General features: G+C 43.3%; 1 protein-coding gene across 1 annotated transcript in view; it reads right to left on the bottom strand.

The window, feature by feature from the left end:
• zbtb7c (zinc finger and BTB domain containing 7C) overlaps positions 1-21545 on the bottom strand; it is a 28839-nt gene that overhangs the window by 4018 nt on the left and 3276 nt on the right.

The raw sequence follows: 21545 nt of genomic DNA, 5'->3' as shown, positions 1-21545 counted from the left end.
CCAGAGAGCTTTACAGTAACCCTGCCTAGATCCCAGAGAGCTTTACAGTAACCCTGCCTAGATCCCAAAGAGGGAGCAGAACCCCAGTGGCAAAGAAGCGTTATTACTATGGAGGTAAACATTTAATTTAATTTATAAAATGTATAAAACATTCTTTCACCAGGCAAGTTCATTCAGAGCACATAGAGATACAACAGAGCTGCACGTAGAAATACAACAGAGCTGCACGTAGAAATACAACAGAGCTGGACGTAGAGATACAACAGAGCTGCACGTAGAGATACAACAGAGCTGCAGGTAGAGATACAACAGAGCTGCACGTAGAAATACAACAGAGCTGCACGTAGAGATACAACAGAGCTGCACGTAGATATACAACAGAGCTGCACGTAGAGATACAACAGAGCTGCACGTAGAAATACAACAGAGCTGCACGTACAGATACAACAGAGCTGCACATAGAAATACAACAGAGCTGCACGTAGAGATACAACAGAGCTGCACGTAGAAATACAACAGAGCTGCACGTAGAGATACAACAGAGCTGCACGTAGAGATACAACAGAGCTGCACGTAGAGATACAACACATAGAGATACAACAGAGCTGCACGTAGAGATACAACAGAGCTGCACATAGAGATACAACAGAGCTGCACGTAGAGATACAACAGAGCTGCACGTAGAGATACAACAGAGCTGCACGTAGAGAAACAACACGTAGAGATACAACAGAGCTGCACGTAGAGATACAACAGAGCTGCACGTAGAGATACAACAGAGCTGCATGGACCACGGCTGACGATCCATTCATTGTCTTTTGATTATAGTCAAAAGTGGTGTTGAATGCTATCCTAAATGGTCTTGTCCATTCTAGGTAATGTTTACAGTGAGTGAAAAAATGGTTTGGGACAGTTTCTCGCCCATTCATGTCTTGTCTATGAATAGAGGTTAAACTTAGCTGTCCGCGTCCTCAGCGGTTAGAAAGGGTATGTGGATAGTTGCTTTCAGATGGCTTCTTGCCACAGCTGCATTGTGTGATTGGATCTCAATGGTCCATAGTTAACGTTACAGAACAATCCGTGTATGTACGCTATGAGTTTCTGACCTCATATTAACACTCTCTCTATACGTCACACAGGGATAAATATTTAAAACATCTCCTTAATTCATATCCAGGTGGCATTGTGCTCAGTTACCAATCAAATGTGTTCTCGATCTTGTTGCTAAGGAACAGTTGCTATGATTATGGTACAGATGTAGACAGTGGAAGACCTATAGGCCAATATAGAAGTCACAGATATACAGTGGAGGATGAAGTATCTTTGATGAGCAACTTGAAACAAAAGACAAAGTGGAATTCAGTGAGATTATTGTTTCTGTTCTGCCAGTTCATAGAAGAGCAAGTTGCTTCATTATAAAATATGTATCCATACAGTACTGAGTACTATAACCTTCATGGACATAAGATCAATAAGGTCTAGCATATCTTTCATCTGCTTTACCATATTAACATTATTCTTGGAAGCAGCTGATGTTGACACAAGGGACCTAATCATCTTCTAGGTCTTGGTAAGGCATAGATGGCATGTCAAAGGTCAAAGGTCAGCTCTGGAACAATACAAGGAAAAGGAGACAAGAGGGATCGGATCGTGGGCTTAGGGTCTGACTTGACCAGATTTCCGTAAGTAACACTCAGCATTCGTTCAACACAGAGGACAGACAGAGGGAAGAGAGGAGGATCTGCGAGAGAGAGAGAGAAGGGGGGGCCATCATTCCCATTAGAGAGCGGAGAGAGAAAGAGAGGAGAGAAAGATCGGAGAGAGAGAGACGAATGCGGTGTTGTGTGTGTTGAGGAGAGATAGCATGTGAGATGAGGATGAGAGATGAGAGAGAGTGGTGTGTGTGAGAGAAGAAGAGGAGGTGGAGAGAGAGAGAGAGGGAGAGGGGGAGAGGAGGGGGGGACGAGAGGAGGGAGAGAAGAGAGAGGGAAGAGAGAGAGGGGGGGCGGGGGGGGGGAGAGGAGAGGGAGGAGAGAGAGAGAGGGGAGGGATAGGAAAGAGAGAGAGAGTGGTGTGTTGTGGTGTGTGTGTGTGGTGTGTGTGTGTGGAGGAGAGAGAGAGAGAGCGAGAGAAGGGGGGTGCAGAGAGAGAGAGAGAAGAGAGAGTGTGTGGTGTGTGAGAGAGAGAGCGCAAGTGAGCGAAAAGGCATCAGATGTCCCACCCAAGTTCCCTAACAGGCTGCATACAAACCAGCGCTGTGTCGAACCAGGACCCTCTCTAACAGGCTGCATAAAAACCAGCGCTGTGTCAACCAGGAGCCCCTCCCTAACAGGCTGCATAAAACCAGCGCTGTGTCGAACCAGGAGCCCCTCCCTAACAGGCTGCATAAAACCAGCGCTGTTTCGAACCAGGAGCCCCTCCCTAACAGGCTGCATTAAAACCAGCGCTGTGTGTCGAACCAGGAGCCCCTCCCTAACAGGCTGCATAAAAACCAGCGCTGTGTCGAACCAGGAGCCCCTCCCTAACAGGCTGCATAAAAACCAGCGCTGTGTCGAACCAGGAGCCCCTCCCTAACAGGCTGCATAAAAACCAGCGCTGTTTCGAACCAGGAGCCCCTCCCTAACAGGCTGCATAAAAACCAGCGCTGTTTCGAACCAGGAGCCCCTCCCTAACAGGCTGCATAAAAACCAGCGCTGTGTCGAACCAGGAGCCCCTCCCTAACAGGCTGCATAAAAACCAGCGCTGTGTCGAACCAGGAGCCCCTCCCTAACAGGCTGCATAAAACCAGCGCTGTGTCGAACCAGGAGCCCCTCCCTAACAGGCTGCATAAAACCAGCGCTGTGTCGAACCAGGAGCCTCTCCTGGAATACCCAGCCAAGTCAAACAATTGGTTGTGGCGCTTAGAACAACAGAGTGGATAAGAGAGGGGCCTGAGAGGACCTGGGAGGGAGGCCGCTGTTGGGCTCTATCTGTTTTCAAATGGCACCCTATTCCCTTTATAGTGCACTACTTTAGACCAGAGCCCAATGGGCCCTGCTCAAAAGTTGTGCCCTTTATATGGAATTGGGTGCCGTTTAGGACTTAGCCTGTCTCCCCCACCCTGGGAACATGGGCTGCTAGCCAGGCAGTAGCCAACGCTCCACTCCCCTCTTTCTCTCTCTCTGCTCCAGCACTAATGCTAGCTAACGCTAACACACCCGGGCTAATTACTATGTCCTGGAGAGGATCTGAGGAGGATGTGCCACATGGACAGGAGAGGAGAGGAGAGGAGAGGAGAGGAGAGGAGAGGAGAGGAGACGAGAGGAGAGGACACGAGAGGAGAGGACACGAGAGGAGAGGAGAGGAGAGGAGAGGAGAGGAGAGGAGAGGAGAGGAGGAGGACAGGAGAGGAGAGGACAGGAGAGGAGAGGAGAGGAGAGGAGAGGATTGCTTTCCCACCTCACGGTCCTGCATAGATCACTGTTTCATCACACAACGCCTTCCTTAATTTAACCCTTTCCTTCCTTCCTTCCCTCCTTCCCTCCCTCTCTCAGGGTGGGGGCATTTGTAAACCTTTGTCAAAGGGCCTGATAACCCCTTATGTTTGTGTGATTTGCTCTGGCAGTCTCTCCCTGTCCTGTCTGCCAGCCCATGGAAAGACAGCGTCGATCCAGTGTTTGTTCTCAATAGAGCCCATAGAGTAGCCTTTCCACTCTGCTTTGTCAAATAGTCCCAGATAATGCTTACAAGGCAACTATTAGAATCAAATATGTAAAAAAAGACTATCACACATCGTTTTGGATTAAAACATGTATTTTTTTTTAACCTGATTCGAATTCTAATAATCCTAATAGTACTGTATATCATTGCTAGTGAGCAGGAAGAACATGAGGTTTTGAAAAGCAATACAAGAGGATGTCACAATGTGAGAGCAGGTTGTTCTATCCAGGATCCACAGCTCCTCTGCTTCCCTCCGACCCCTCAGTCACTATCTACCCACCATCCCATATCACCACTGACACTGTGTCCTCGCTCACCTCTAGTGCTGTGGCAGGCAGTGTCATCATCAGAGGCTGCCAGGGGCCAGACAGACAGGGGCTAACAGTAACATATTCTCTTTCTGTGTTCCAAACTCCCCATCACCACCTCTGATTAGTGACCCAGGGCTACCAAGCTCCCCCAAAGGCTACCAAGCTCCCCCCAAAGGCCACCAAACTCCCCCAAAGGCCACCAAACTCCCCCAAAGGCCACCAAACTCCCCCAAAGGCCACCAAGCTCCCCCAAAGGCCACCAAGCTCCCCCAAAGGCCACCAAGCTCCCCCAAAGGCTACCAAGCTCCCCCAAAGGCCACCAAGCTCCCCCAAAGGCCACCAAGCTCCCCCAAAGGCTACCAAGCTCCCCCAAAGGCCACCAAGCTCCCCCAAAGGCCACCAAGCTCCCCCCAAGCTCCCCCAAAGGCCACCAAGCTCCCCCAAAGGCCACCAAGCTCCACCAAAGGCTACCAAGGGCCACCAAGCTCCCCCAAAGGCCACCAAGCTCCCCCAAAGGCCACCAAGCTCCACCAAAGGCTACCAAGGGCCACCAAGCTCCACTGTCTGGGGGAAACACTTGTCTGGACTGAGCTATGCCGTATGTAGCAAATGAAATGTGTTAGCTGGGAGACTTAGGTAACTCAGAACACTGTACAATGGTATTTAGAGCCAAAGTTACTTACAGCCTTTGTTTAGAATGAGTTGGTTATGAATTGTTTCAGTGGTATAAAGTACTTAAGTAAAACATATTTTTGGGGGAGTGTCTGGACTTTACTTTAATATTTCGATTTTTGACAACTTATTCCTAACTTATTCCTAAAGAAAATATGACTCCCAAAAGTACTTGTTACATTTCGAATGCTCAGGCATGACAGCAATATGGTCCAATTCACACACATATCAATAAAGTGCATTGTCATCCCAATCTGGCGGCCTCACTAAACACAAATACTGTGTGTGTAAATGAAGTCTGAGTGTTGGTGTGCCCCTGTCTGTCCGTAAAATAAACAAAAAACATACATTGTGCCGTCCGGTTTGCTTAATAAAAGGAATTTGATGTATAGCATTTACTTTAACTTGTAATGTTTACTCCAGTATGACAATTTAGTACTTTTCCACCAATGTCCTTAAGTACATTTCAAACCAGATACTTTTAAACTAACTCAAGTAGTATTTTAATGGTGACTCACTTTTACTTGAGCCATTTTTCTATTAAGGTATCTTTACTTTTACTCAAGTATGACAATTTAGTACTTTTTCCACCAATGTCCTTAAGTACATTTCAAACCAGATACTTTTAAACTAACTCAAGTAGTATTTTAATGGTGACTCACTTTTACTTGAGCCATTTTTCTATTAAGGTATCTTTACTTTTACTCAAGTATGACAATTGAGTACTTTTTCCACCACAGAACTTTTAAAAAAAAAATATATATATATGGTCGTACACTATCAGACTCCCAATAACTGAATTACTACAGGTGAATTACTACAGGTGAATTACTACAGGTGAATTACTACAGGTGAATTACTACAGGTGAATTACTACAGGTGAATTACTACAGGTGAATTACTACAGGTGAATTACTACAGGTGAATTACTACAGGTGAATTACTACAGGTGAATTACTACAGGTGAACACAGACCCTTCCACAGATACACTCGACCAAAGTTTATAACTTATATACGTTTCATTTATGATTTACTCCCAAATTGTGTTTTTTGTTGATTGTTTTAAATCAAATGTATTCTTAACTGTATAGTCACAGAATATAACGGATATTGATATGAAAGTACTATAGTCACAGAATATAAAGGATATTGATATGAAAGTACTATAGTCACAGAATATAAAGGATATTGATATGAAACTACTATAGTCACAGAATATAAAGGATATTGATATGAAAGTACTATAGTCACAGAATATAACGGATATTGATATGAAACTACTATAGTCACAGAATATAACGGATATTGATATGAAACTACTATAGTCACAGAATATAAAGGATATTGATATGAAACTACTATAGTCACAGAATATAAAGGATATTGATATGAAACTACTATAGTCACAGAATATAAAGGATATTGATATGAAACTACTATAGTCACAGAATATAAAGTATATTGATATGAAACTACTATAGTCACAGAATATAAGGATATTGATATGAAACTACTATAGTCACAGAATATAAAGGATATTGATATGAAAGTACTATAGTCACAGAATATAAAGGATATTGATATGAAAGTACTATAGTCACAGAATATAAAGGATATTGATATGAAACTACTATAGTCACAGAATATAAAGGATATTGATATGAAACTACTATAGTCACAGAATATAAAGGATATTGATATGAAACTACTTGTCTGGTTTGACGACACCTGTGACATACAGTAGATGAAGTGGCTTTTTCTATAGACAAAATGTTCATATAGAAATAGTGAATTATTGGGGAGGACAAATTAATTTAAATATATAAATAGTTGATACTGTATACTGTATATTGAGACATCTCTGATGCATACTTTTACCTACAGTGTAGCATACATATTATCAGCTGGTGAGCTACAGAAAAAATATTGATAAATCTGAATATTTATGTTAAATCCAACAGTTTATTTTTGTTTATGGAATGTGTACTAGAAATAGTCAATGTTTTCACTAGAGAATTGAAAGCTCATTAAACCTATAAGACAATCGTACAGTTTGTTTGTTTAAATAAAGACCAATCCTATAGGAGTTTATTATCGAGACATCCACTGAGCCTCCAGGAGAGCCTCGAGGTTCACACCATTATCTGCATCAGACAGTCAATGCATTGTTTTGGTAGTTTATTAGGTCTCAGAGGACAACCTTTGGTTTCATTAAATCCATTCTGGTAACTGTTTATTAAATATGATTAGCAAGATATCATACTTAACAATAAGTTTATCTTAATAAAGGTGTATAATTAGTTCGTTGGATGCTATTATTCATTTATAGAACCATTATAAATCATTAATAGATATTTATTTACTGATATTTCTTATGATAATGCATTTTTTCGGTTTGAATTAATGAGTTCAATTTTGACCACTGATGCTTTTAATTAAATTATTGATGATCCATGGCAGAGGTGGTCGTTTTTAAAGAATCGTTGGTGTCTCCTTGACAACCACTTTTATCAATCTAACAACCTGTCCTCCTGTTGTGAGTTTAAGTGATTTATGACAAATTAATTATAATTCAGACTGTCTCATTAAGAGTCAACCAGATCGCAGATGAGGCTTCTGTCAACAGATAATGGCTTTACAAAATATATTTTCATATTTACTGCTCTGTAGAACAAATCCTTGTAGCTAATTTTACTTGAATGTTTCAACATCTTTTTTTTAATATATATATATATTTATATATATATACAGTACCCCAATCCATTTTTTAAAAGTAGACAAAAAACAGTTGTTGTAAAACAAGCTAGCCTAATTCCTATTTTTTTGAGGGGATAAGAGTGTCACAAACAGGCATCTTCTGTACCCCTCAGTTCTTATTCTCTCAACACTCTCCTACTTCAACTTAAACAAACTTTAACTTTTGTTTTAGGAGTTATATCATAGCCCCAGTTCAATTCTCTTACACATTTTATTCTGATTTTTTGCCACAAATCCACCAGCGCAAGTGTCTGTTTTGACTAAATAATGAATTAAATGAAACCCCATCAGGAGAATACAATAAGATTAAAAAAAGTTAAAGCCAAAATACTGTATTTAACATTTCTTCTACCCAGTAAAATAAATTCCTGTTCATGTTGTCTCCACATTTTTATTGCGAAAGAGGTCTTGGCAACCTCATTTTCTCAAGATGGTGTCTCATAGTGCTATCCAAAACAATTACGCCAGTCATAAATGACTGTATCCACACCTGGAGCTGAGGCCGTTTCAGAGTGTCGCACCTGGGAGGAATACAACATAACAGACAACGCTCTAAAGACCTAAAACATACCTAACTACACACACACAAACACATACACACACTGAACAGGTGCACTGTACACATGTACTGTAGAAAAGAAAGACTCATTCACTGCAGCAATAAGCAGGCACACTCACTCAAACACAAACGTACACAAACTAGATACAGAATTTTCAGCATGCCACAAGTCAGCAGAATTGAAAAACAAGAATCCATAGAATTCTAAACGGAATCCTCATTACCTACCTTCTTAATTCCTTTCTTTCCGTTTGTTTATAATTCAGAGTCTACCAGTGGTGTCCAGAGACCTGTCACATTGCCTCTTCAGAATAGTGTACCCAGAGCTGACAGTCAGTCAGTCCATTCACAGTCACCTTGCATCGGTCGCCCATTCACAAAAACCAGGAAATATCCAACACTTCCAAAACCAATACAAAGACAAGTAGCAGCTAAAGCAGGTTAACAGTGGACCGCCGGAGCGGAGAGAGGTGTGTGTGTCCCTGGCAGACTTAAACAGGCTGGTGAGCAGAGCAACAGTGGAGTTGAGAGACGGCAGGCAGGGAAGGCAGGCTTGTCAGATTCACAGTAGGGAGGGAGAGCAGAGCAGCATTACTGCTATGTGGAGACGTTGCACCACTAGTTTTTATAGCAGGGTGGGTAGCTGAAAGATAATAATACCCCAGCCCTCCTCCACAACACAAGTTAAGCACAGTGTGTTATAAACTCATGGCTCAGACACCCTCTGATTTAGGTCAGACAAAATGAATTTGTTGTTTTGTTAGAGTGAATTGCATTATGGAAGGAGAGGGGTGAAGCAGTAAGGGGCTGTTTGGGGTATAACAAAAAAAAATTAAGGAAAGAAATCAAATTTAAAAAATTACTATTTGTGAACCTCCACTGGTCACTACAACAGAGATCAGAGATGAAGCAACAGAGTAGAGATCAGAGATGAAGCAACAGTCACGTCCTGACCAGTATAAGGGGTTATTTGTCATTGTAGTTTGGTCAGGACGTGGCAGGGGTGTGTTTGTTTTGTGTTGTCGGGGTTTTGGGGTTTTGTTCTATGTTTTGTATTTCTATGGTTTTTCTATGTTGTATATTTCTTTGTGTTGGCCTGGTATGGCTCTCGATCAGGAACAGCTGTACATCGTTGTTGCTGATTAGGAGTCATACTTAGGTAGCCCTTTTTCACCTGTCGTTTGTGGGAAGTTGTTTTGCATAGCTGTGTGTAGCCTGCAATACTGTGCGTTCGTTCGTTTTCTTGTTTTGTTTTGTTAAGTGTTCAATAAAAGTTAAGATGAGCACTCAACCCGCTGCGCCTTGGTCTACTCCGAACGACACTCGTTACAGCAACAGTGTAGAGATCAGAGATGAAGCAACAGTGTAGAGATCAGAGATGAAGCAACAGAGTAGAGATCAGAGATGAAGCAACAGAGTAGAGATCAGAGATGAAGCAACAAATTTAAGATTAAAACTACGGTCTCAATTCCAACAATTTTCTGTCATTCAACCTTTTCACACCCTTAAAGGATATTCTATTTGTAGCTCCATCACACCACAAACTCAGTCCGTTCGTAACGCTCACTATGGGCTGGGAGACACGCTATGCTAATCTGACTTTATTATCTGGAGCAGCTCTCCACTCTGTTCTTTAACAACCTGTCTGTTTCCTGTTGATTAATGTCTAGTCAAACTCCGCTACGTCACTCACTTGTATTTATTGGATCATTTGTAGAAGATGTTTGTACGAATACATATTTTAATGGATATTTTGTATATAAAAATATAAATACATTTTGTACAAGACTAAATCCAAAACAGAAACTAAAGAGTTGAACCGCATATGTATTTAATTCAATGACATTGAATGATATGATCCCTTGTTTGACTTCCTGCAAGTGATTCAAAGTCTACTTAGGACGATCAGAGAGGTGACAGGTTCTTCAGTTTGAGTCAGAGATCACAGCAGTGAGATAATATTATACTGCTCAGCCATATTATACTGTTCAGCCATATTATACTGTTCAGACATATTATACTGATCTGCCATATTATACTGCTCAGCCATATTACACTGCTCAGCCATATTATACTGCTCTGCCATATTATACTGATCTGCCATATTACACTGCTCTGCCATATTATACTGCTCTGCCATATTATACTGCTCAGCCATATTATACTGCTCAGCCATATTACACTGCTCTGCCATATTATACTGTTCAGCCATATTATACTGCTCAGCCATATTATACTGATCTGCCATGTTACACTGCTCTGCCATATTATACTGCTCAGCCATATTATACTGATCTGCCATATTACACTGCTCTGCCATATTATACTGCTCAGCCATATTATACTGCTCAGCCATATTATACTGCTCAGCCATATTACACTGCTCAGCCATACTATACTTACCAGCCATATTATACTGCTCAGCCATATTATACTGCTCAGCCATACTATACTGCTCAGCCATATTACACTGCTCTGCCATATTATACTGCTCAGCCATATTATACTGCTCAGCCATATTATACTGTTCAGCCATATTATACTGCTCAGCCATATTACACTGTTCTGCCATATTATACTGCTCAGCCATATTACACTGCTCTGCCATATTATACTGCTCTGCCATATTATACTGTTCAGCCATATTACACTGCTCTGCCATATTATACTGCTCTGCCATATTATACTGTTCAGCCATATTATACTGCTCAGCCATATTATACTGCTCAGCCATATTACACTGCTCAGCCATATTATACTGCTCAGCCATATTATACTGCTCTGTAGAGGTGGAGGACAGACTCCTAAGACCAGGGTGTTGATATAGAACAGAAAAAAAGAGAAAAGATCTGGCCACCGCCCGCTTCTTCAATTTAGAAAGGGAAAGTATCGGTCTGGCATGTGCACTTTGATAGGCGGGCGAGAGAGACTGAGAAACCTCACACACTCTCAGAGGGGTGGGCTTCACTGAACTTTAAGGCAATGAAAAAGTGAGATGGCAAAGGAAGTCGTTTTTTCTTCTCTCATAACAATGAATTCACTGCTCAGTGTCTATGGCATCACAGCCAGGACAAACATAACAATGAATTCACTGCTCAGTGTCTATGGCATCACAGCCAGGACAAACATAACAATGTACAGTGAGGGAAAAAAGTATTTGATCCCCTGCTGATTTTGTACGTTTGCCCATTGACAAAGAAATGATCAGTCTATAATTGTAATGGTAGGTTTATTTGAACAGTGAGAGACAGAATAACAACAAAAAAATCCAGAGAAGAGCATGTCAAAAATGTTATAAATTGATTTGCATTTTAATGAGGGAAATAAGTATTTGACCCCTCTGCAAAACATGACTTAGTACTTAGTGGCAAAACCCTTGTTGGCAATCACAGAGGTCAGACGTTTCTTGTAGTTGGCCACCAGGTTTGCACACATCTCAGGAGGGATTTTGTCCCACTCCTCTTTGCAGATCTTCTCCAAGTCATTAAGGTTTCGAGGCTGACGTTTGGCAACTCGAACCTTCAGCTCCCTCCACAGATTTCTATGGGATTAAGGTCTGGAGACTGGCTAGGCCACTCCAGGACCTTAATGTGCTTCTTCTTGAGCCACTCCTTTGTTGCCTTGGCCGTGTGTTTTGGGTCATTGTCATGCTGGAATACCCATCCACGACCCATTTTCAATGCCCTGGCTGAGGGAAGGAGGTTCTCACCCAAGATTTGACGGTATATGGCCCCGTCCATCGTCCCTTTGATGCGGTGAAGTTGTCCTGACCCCTGAACACCCCCAAAGCATAATGTTTCCACCTCCATGTTTGATGGTGGGGATGGTGTTCTTGGGGTCATAGGCAGCATTCCTCCTCCTCCAAACACGGCAAGTTGAGTTGATGCCAAAGAGCTCCATTTTGGTCTCATCTGACCACAACACTTTCACCCAGTTGTTTCAGTTTCAGTCCTTCACGGCGTAATGTGTTACCAATTGTTTTCTTGGTGACTATGGTCCCAGCTGCCTTGAGATCATTGACAAGATCCTCCCGTGTAGTTCTGGGCTGATTCCTCACCGTTCTCATGATCATTGCAACTCCACGAGGTGAGATCTTGCATGGAGCCCCAGGCCGAGGGAGATCGACAGTTATTTTGTGTTTCTTCCATTTGCGAATAATCGCACCAACTGTTGTCACCTTCTCACCAAGCTGCTTGGCGATGGTCTTGTAGCCCATTCCAGCCTTGTGTAGGTCTACAATCTTGTCCCTGACATACTTGCAGAGCTCTTTGGTCTTGGCCATGGTGGAGAGTTTGGAATCTGATTGATTGATTGCTTCTGTGGATAGGTGTCTTTTATACAGCTAACAAACTGAGATTAGGAGCACTCCCTTTAAGAGTGTGCTCCTAATCTCAGCTCGTTACCTGTATAAAAGACACCTGGGAGCCAGAAATCTTTCTGATTGAGTGGGGGTCAAATACTTATTTCCCTCATTAAAATGCAAATCAATTTATAACATTTTTAACATGCGTTTTTCTGGATTTTTTTGTTGTTATTCTGTCTCTCACTGTTCAAATAAACCTACCATTAAAATTATAGACTGATCATTTCTTTGTCAGTGGGCAAACGTACAAAATCGGCAGGGGATCAAATACTTTTTTCCCCCCCACTGTAGATCTCATTCTCTCCCAGTGTTTCCTGCATTTCACAACCCCTTTGTTTTACCATGACAGGACACTTTCACGGGATAGCTTCTGTTACTGACAGACTGGCCCGTTAGGACATCATTTCCTTGATCAACCCTACTGCTTAATATGTAATGACCAGTATTATAGGATTTAGGTCAATTCTTGCAATTTCACTCATCAAAATTAGAATCTAAACAGGTTCTGAATGTTGTGGTTTTTATGTGGTACCAGAGTTTGGTTGAGTCAAATGAATCTTGTTAAACAAACATGTTTAAATTCCATTGATATTATGTTATTAAAGACCGAGTGCAGTCAATAAATATGTATTTTCCTGTGATTTATGTACACTATGAGGTTGGAATAATACTGTGAAATTGTGAAAATGATGATAATGCCCTTTTAATGTAAGAGCTGTTTGAAAAGACTGCCTGACATTTCAGCCTGTTTTGGTGGGATGGAGTTGTGGCCTTCCATGGTGACATCACCAAGAGGTAAATTAGTTAGTAGACCAATAAGAAAGAGAGTTCCAAACCTCTCTGACAATAACAACAAGTAATATGAGTTAGTTACATAAGGATGTTTAACTCACTTTTCCCCATTCTCTATGATAGACTTCTACTCATGTTAAGTTTACTACTAAAATGGTACAAGTTGGCATTTGGCATAGCAGAATAAAGCTTGTTAAACAACCCTATATTGGTGAAATCAAATCAACATCCCAAAAATGTTCTTGCCAAAACCTAGATGGGTCTGTTTATAGTGAATTATTGTGTTGTTATAGGAACATGTGTTATGTTAGTACTTGAATGCTCACATGCTTCCTCACATTCTGTAGCAAGATAGACTTGTCCTCATGCATACCGTAGGCCAACGTCCCCTTAGGAGTATGTAGTGTGACCACAGCCTTATTCCTGGTGGTTGCAATGTGTTGTAGCCTACATTGTGAGAGTATAAGTTCACTGAGAGGGAGTCTTGGTATATATAAACAGGGAAGCCACTAAATGTTAGCAGACCAACCAGCCAGCCAGTCAAGCAACAATCACAACCTGTACAGGAGGACTGCTTATCCAAATTCTCTGTCTGCTGTTGTCATATAAACTCTCTGCAGATTTCTCTGTTATATACTGTACAATATATACGTAGAATAATCATGCCCATACGGTGCCTTCAGAAAGTATTCACACCCCTTGACTTTTTCCACATTTTGTTGTTACAGCCTGAATGTAAAATGGATTACATTGAGATCTTGTGTCACTGGCCTACACACAATACCCCATAATGTCAAAGTGGAATTATGTTTTTAGAATTATTATTTTTTTAATTAAAAATGAAAAGCTGAAATGTTTGAAATCAATAAGTATTCAAGCCCTTTGTTATGGCAAGCCTAAATAAGTTCAGCAGTAAAAATGTGTCACTTAATAATAAGTTCCATGAACTCTCTCTGTGCAATAATGAATGACTACCTCATCTCTGTACCCCACACATACAATTATCTGGAAGATCCCTAGGTTGAGCAGTGGATTTCAAATACAGATTCAACCACAAAGACCAGGGAAGTTTTCCAATGCCTCGAAAAGAAGGGCAACTATTGGTAGATACAAAACATTGTTAAAAAGCAGACATTGAATATCCCTTTGAGCATGGTGAAGTTAGTATTTACACTTTGGATTGTGTATCAATACACCCAGTCACTACAAAGATACAGGCGTCCTTCCTAACTCAGTTGCCGGAGAGGAAGGAAACCGCTCAGAGATTTCACCATGAGACCAATGGTGACTTTAAAACAGCTACAGAGTAGAGGAGAAAATTGAGGATGGATCAACAACATTGTAGTTACTCCACCATACCAACCTACTGTAAATGATAGAGTGAAAAGAAGGAAGCCTGTACAGAATACAAATACTCGAAAACATACATCCTGTTTGCAATAAGGCACTAAAGAAATACTGCAAAAAATGTGGCAAATAAATTAACTTTATGTCCTGAATACAAAACGTTATGTTGGGGCAAATCCAACACAACACATCACTGAGTACCACTCTTAATATTTTCAAGTATGGTGGTGGCTGCATCATGTTGTGGGCATGCTTGTCATTGGCAAGGACTCTGGAGTTTTTTTTAAATAAAATGAAACAGAATAAAGCTAAGCACAAGCAAAATACTAGAGGAAAACCTGGTTCAGTCTGCTTTCCAACAGACACTGGGAGACAAATTCACCTTTCAGCAGGATAATTACCTAAAACACAAATATACACTGGAGTTGCTTACCAACATGACATTGAATGTTCCTGAGTTGCCTAGTTACGGTTTTGACTTAAATCGGCTTGAAAATCTATGGCAAGACTTGAAAATAGCTGTCGAGCAATGATCAACAATCAACTTGACATAGGTTGAAGAATTAAAAAATAATAATGTGCAAATATTGTAAAATCCAGGTGTACAAAGCTCTTAGAGACTTACCCAGAAAGACTCACAGTTGTAATTGCTGCCAAAGTGATGCTAACATTAATCAAGGGTGTGAATACTTACGTAAATTAGATATTTCTATATTTCATTTTCAATAAATTTGCCCAAAAATCGAAAAACATGTTTTCACTTTATCATTATGTGGTATTGTGTGTAGATGGGTGAGAATAAAAGTATAAAAAGTATATTTAATCCATTTGGAATTCAGGCTGTAACACAACAAAATGTGGAATATGTCTAGGGGTGTGAACACTTTCTGAAGGTACTGTATATAGATTTTTAAAACAAATAACTAAAATTAGTCAAATTAGTTACTAGCGACACATATCTGAGGTTTGTTTTAATGCTTAAAAAACAAAACAAATATTTCCTATAATCTCCTAATGTTAGTTTTCCGCACGTCTCTGAAGAGCTCCCCTAACAAGAGGTTAAATACTGGTCCAGCTCTGAAGAGCTTCCCTAACAAGGGGTTAAATACTGGTCCATCTCTGAAGAGCTTCCCTAACAAGGGGTTAAATACGGGTCCATCTCTGAAGAGCTTCCCTAACAAGGGGTTAAATACTGGTCCAGCTCTGAAGAGCTTCCCTAACAAGGGGTTAAATATGGGTCCATCTCTGAAGAGCTTCCCTAACAAGGGGTTAAATACGGGTCCATCTCTGAAGAGCTCCCCTAACAAGGGGTTAAATACTGGTCCATCTCTGAAGAGCTTCCCTAACAAGGGGTTAAATACTGGTCCATCTCTGAAGAGCTTCTCTAACAAGGGGTTAAATACGGGTCCATCTCTGAAGAGCTTCCCTAACAAGGGGTTAAATACGGGTCCATCTCTGAAGAGCTTCCCTAACAAGGGGTTAAATACTGGTCCATCTCTGAAGAGCTTCCCTAACAAGGGGTTAAATACTGGTCCATCTCTGAAGAGCTTCCCTAACAAGGGGTTAAATACGGGTCCATCTCTGAAGAGCTTCCCTAACAAGGGGTTAAATGCTGGTCCATCTCTGAAGAGCTTCCCTAACAAGGGGTTAAATACGGGTCCATCTCTGAAGAGCTTCCCTAACAAGGGGTTAAATACTGGTCCATCTCTGAAGAGAATTCCCTAACAAGGGGTTAAATGCTGGTCCATCTCAGTTGGACTTGTCTTTAAGGGTTCGTGCAGTCTGTTCGCACTGCACAGGAGGCTGGGTCTGAGTAAGTGTTGGGCACTGCAGTACCTGTTTGCTTCCACCCGCTGTGTTCCCAGCATGGCATACTCAGCCCTCAGCAGCAGATCGGCTCTCAATCTCTTACCCATGAGGAGGGGCAGACTGGCACAGAGACTGGCATAGATCTTACATAAAATGAGTTAGGCAAACAGGGCTCTCTTGATCATCAACAGCTGAACTGATTTGAAGGGAGACAAGGCCTTTAGGCCTAAATGTGTGTTTCTGTTTGCGTTGTTACTGTTTGTACTGTAGGGGTCAAGGGGGAAAGAAATCTGTTCTACAGCCACTTAAAGTAAACCAATGAGGCTTGTGGGTTTGGGCTGTTCTGCTGCTAGTGCAGTTTTATGGGTAAGACTAGGCCAACCCAGAGGCCAGCCATCTTGCCCCCCCCCCCCCCCCACCAACCAACCCACCTGCCACAACCCCCCAACCCACTCCACACCATGTGGCTCTTGTTGTCTGGAGGACAAGGTTGCTGTGGGAAAAAAGCAGCAAGCAGACGTGGGCCGAGGCAGGGGAGCCCCCCCCACAGTTCAGCTCTGCCAGCTATTATGCCCACTGTAGATAGACCCCGCATCTCCCACCTGCCAGACCAGCCAGACAGACCTCCTTAAAAACCATCTCCAAGGACAGCTTACAGGCAGTACAGTACAGTAGACACACACACAGCAAGGTCATTAGACCAGCTCACCTCTAAGTAGCCCATTATTCAGGGTGAGTTCAGGTTCAGAGCTGTTTTTTCTGCTGACATACTGAAACTATTCCACTTGTTTTGTCTGTTTCTAAACATCCTAATCTGGTTGGGTGTTTTTTTATTATTACCAGAAATATACATGTTCTGGAGAGATGTACTGTAATACACAATCTATTCACAACCTTATATGAGTATAACCAGCCAGACAGAGAGATAGCTATACTTTGGCTGGCTTATTTCACAGGTGGTCGCAGTTGTATGTGTGCGTGTGCGTGTGTGTGTTTGTGTGTGTGTGTGTGTGTGTGTGCTTCCAGTGTGTGGGTCTGTGGGGTGAGTGAGGACATCTCCTGGCTCTGATAACGAGGGGGAGGCCAGGCTGAGGAATGGAGGGAGGAGAGAGGGGGGGGGGAGGGTAGGAGAAGAGAGAGGGGGGGGATGAGGGAGAGGGGGAGGAGAAGGAGGAGGGGGAGGAGAAGAGGGAGAGGAATAGAGGAGGGAGGGGCAGGAGGAGAGAGGAGAAGAGAGGAGAGTAGCAGGGAGAGGAGAAAAGAGAGAAGTAGAGGGAGGGGAGGGATGAGAGGAGGATAGAGGAGGAGAGAGGAGAGGAGGGAGAGGAGAGAAGAGGGAGAGGAGGGAGTGAGAGGAGGAAGAGGAGAGATGAGGGGTGGAGGGGAGAGGAAAGAAGAGAGGAAAGGTGGGAGATGAGAGGAGAGGAGAGAGGAGAGGAGGAGAGGAGAGAAGAGAGGGAGGAGGAGAGAGAAGAGAGGAGAGAGGAGGGAGGAGGGGGGAAAAGGGAGGAGGGAGGAGAGGAGGGAGGAGAGTAGAGGAGAGAGGAGAAGAGGAGGGAGGAGAGGAGAGGAGGGAGGAGAGACGAGAGTAGAGGAGGGAGAGGCGGAGAGCCTCTGTCTGCCCTGGGGCGCTCTGGCACCTCCTAATTAAAAGCAGCTAGGCTGTAGGGCAGGGCAGACAGATGCTTGTCACGCCAAGGCACACACACACTTACAGTGCAGGCACACAGAGACCGGTACACAACAGACAGCGAGAGACACACATGCACACAGACAGAGATAGACACAAGTATGCACATACAGTACAGGCACGCACATGATTACACACAGACATCCGTGTATACAAGTATGCACATAGCGCCCCCACCCACACTCGAAAACATGCACTCACACAGTCTGGCCCGTAGCAGGTGCTCTGTGTCTATCAGATACTGTACAGGTTGGGCCATCCTAGTCTAGTGGCTAGCCTTGTTCTGTGTCTACCTTCAGACTGTCACGTGTCTCTCTGATCATGGGAATGTACAGTCACTGTGTCTCTCTGAGCATGGGAATGTATTGTCAGCATGTCTCTCTGAGCATGGGAATGTACTGTATAGTAATCTGCTTTCATGAACCAGACCCACACAAGCTGCTGTGTGTCTGGGGTGGGTGGGTAGATCAATACAGCCTTCCGAAGTACAGCACACACGCTACAGCGCTAGATACGTTAGCCCACACACTCTCATGTCTTCTTTAAACTGACATCTCTTCCCTCCCCATGTCCGGCATCACACAGGTCGGTAGACCCACTTCTTCAACACAGATCTTCCAAAGACGTACGAAATAATGTGCTCTAATTTTCTGGTCTTCCAGTGCTCCGTCTGTTGTTGTCTTGTTGATTTACTTTGAGTTCATTTCACTTGATCGTCTGAGAGTCGTGACTGTGAAGGCTAGGAGAGGCTAGGTGGAAAGTGAGCTCTGCTCAGGGGGTTGCCAGTGGTTACCAGGACTATTTATGATGAGCTCGCTTGTCCACACAGGAAACTCCTACATAACTAACAGTAGATAGATTCTCTTCTCAAGGACTTTATTATCATCATGTCACATACAGTATGCTTTGTGTTCAAGACAATTACTGTACAACATTTATATTTGAGGTTTGATATTCTAGTTCAGATAAATATATCATGAGTTGTTTACTGTAAATCCCAATACTGATCCAAAGCCATTATGTTTTTGTTGTTGTTTTTTGGCCGTATGAAGACTTGGTTCACACTAGCCTATTACCAGTATGTCATTTTAGATTCCTTTAGCGTTGGGGGAAAGACGGTGTGAGTCGAGGACAAGGTGTGGGAGGGAAACCGTCTCAAGTGATTGACTAAGCCATACACTATTGCATGTCAGTCTACTCAAACTCAGAGAAAAAGTAGAGAAGAGAGAGAGGAGAGAGGAGGGAGAGTGAGGAGACGAGACGAGAGAGGAGAGGGAGAGATAGAGAGAGAGAGAGAAGGAGAGAGAGAGAAGGAGATGGAGAGAGGAGAGTGAGAGAGGGAGATATAGAGAAGAGAGAGAGGAGGGAGAGGAGAGAGAGTGAGAGATGAAGGGAGAGAGGGAGAGGGAGAGAGAGGGAGCGGGAGAGGAGAAGTGAGAGGAGCGGGAGGGAGAGAGGGAGAGAGAGAGAGTGGAGAGGAGAGAGAGGGAGAGGAAGAGGAGAGAGAGGGAGAGGGAGAAGAGAGAGGAGAGTGAGATGGAGAGAGAGAGTGAGGAGAGAAGAGAGAGAGGAGAGGAGAGAGAGTGGAGAGAGAGAGAGGAGAGAGAGAGAGGAGAGAGAGAGTGAGAGGGAGAGAGGAGAGAGAGAGAGAGTGTGTGAGATAGAGAGAGAGAGAGAGATGGAGAGAGAGAGAGAGAGAGAGAGAGAGAGAGAGAGAGATGACATTTGAAATGTGTCTATTCTTTTGAAACTTGTGAGTGTAATGTTTACTGTTAATTTTTTTATAGTTGTGTGGAACAGAAATAGATAGAGGGATAGAAAGAGAGGGAGTGTGAGACCTCTGGGTGTGTGAGTGTATGCCTGACGATTTGAAACGGCGTTTGTTCGTGAGTAACACAGAGTACACAAATCCCCCAAACTTACTTTTTTTGGCAGTGATCAGACCTCCCACCCACGACACCCTCTTCAAGCCTCCTCCCACCCTCTTCAAGTCTCCTCCCACCCTTTTCAAGTATCCTCCCACTTCCTCTATTCAGCTGCTTTGCTCTGTGATGGCTGCTTATCACACACAACACAACCTGATGAGGAGGTGGGGAGGATGGTACTCACACGTGACCACGATCACACACTCACACACTGCAGAGACAGCCCCTTATAGCCCCCAAACCTTAAGCTAGTTTCTCTTCATGTTACTGTGACAGGGCCACAGGGCCTCAGCAGGCATTATAAACACTATAGGACAGGGCCTCAGCAGGCATTATAACACTATAGGACAGGGCCTCAGCAGGCATTATAACACTATAGGACAGGGCCTCAGCGGGCATTATAACACTATGGGACAGGGCCTCAGCAGGCATTATAACACTATAGGACAGGGCCTCAGCAGGCATTATAACACTATAGGACAGGGCCTCAGCGGGGCATTATAACACTATGGACAGGGCCTCAGCAGGCATTATAACACTATAGGACAGGGCCTCAGCTGGCATTATAACACTATAGAACAGGGCTCAGCAGGCATTATAACACCTATAGGACAGGGCCTCAGCAGGCATTATAACACTATAGGACAGGACCTCAGCAGGCATTATAACACTATGGGACAGGGCCTCAGCAGGCATTATAACACTATAGGACATGCCTCAGCAGGCATTATAACACTATAGGACAGGGCCTCAGCAGACATTATAACACTATAGGACAGGGCCTCAGCAGGCATTATAACACTATAGGACAGGCCTCAGCAGGCATTATAACACTATAGGACAGGGCCTCAGCAGGCATTATAACACTATAGGACAGGGCCTCCGCCGGCATTATAACACCTATAGGACAGGGCCTCAGCTGGCATTATAACACTATAGGACAGGACCTCAGCAGGCATTATAACACTATAGGACAGGGCCTCAGCGGGCATTATAACACTATGGGACGGGGCCTCAGCAGGCATTATAACACTATAGGGACAGGGCCTCAGCAGGCATTATAACACTATAGAACAGGGCCTTCAGCAGGCATTATAACACTATAGGACAGGGCCTCAGCCGACATTATAACACTATAGGACATGGCCTCAGCAGGCATTATAACACTATAGGACAGGGCCTCAGCAGGCATTATAACACTATAGGACATGGCCTCAGCAGGCATTATAACACTATAGGACAGGGCCTCAGCAGACATTATAACACTATAGGGACAGGGCCTCAGCAGGCATTATAACACTTATTAGGACAGGGCCTCAGCAGGCATTATAACACTATAGGACAGGGCCTCCAGCAGGCATTATAACACTATAGGACAGGGCCTCAGGCAGGCATTATAACACTATAGGGACAGGGCCTCAGCAGGCATTATAACACTATAGGACCAGGACCTCAGCAGGCATTATAACACTATAGGACAGGGCCTCAGCGGGCATTATAACACTATAGGACAGGACCTCAGCAGGCATTATAACACTATAGGACAGGGGCCTCAGCGGGCATTATAACACTATGGGACAGGGCCCTCAGCAGGCATTTATAACACTATAGGACAGGGCC

The sequence above is a fragment of the Salmo trutta genome, chromosome 15, assembly GCF_901001165.1.
Source record: "Salmo trutta chromosome 15, fSalTru1.1, whole genome shotgun sequence".
NCBI classification, from domain to species: Eukaryota; Metazoa; Chordata; class Actinopteri; order Salmoniformes; family Salmonidae; genus Salmo; species Salmo trutta.
The sequence above is the reverse complement of the archived record's forward strand: the minus strand, read 5'-3'. Positions and strand labels throughout refer to the sequence as shown.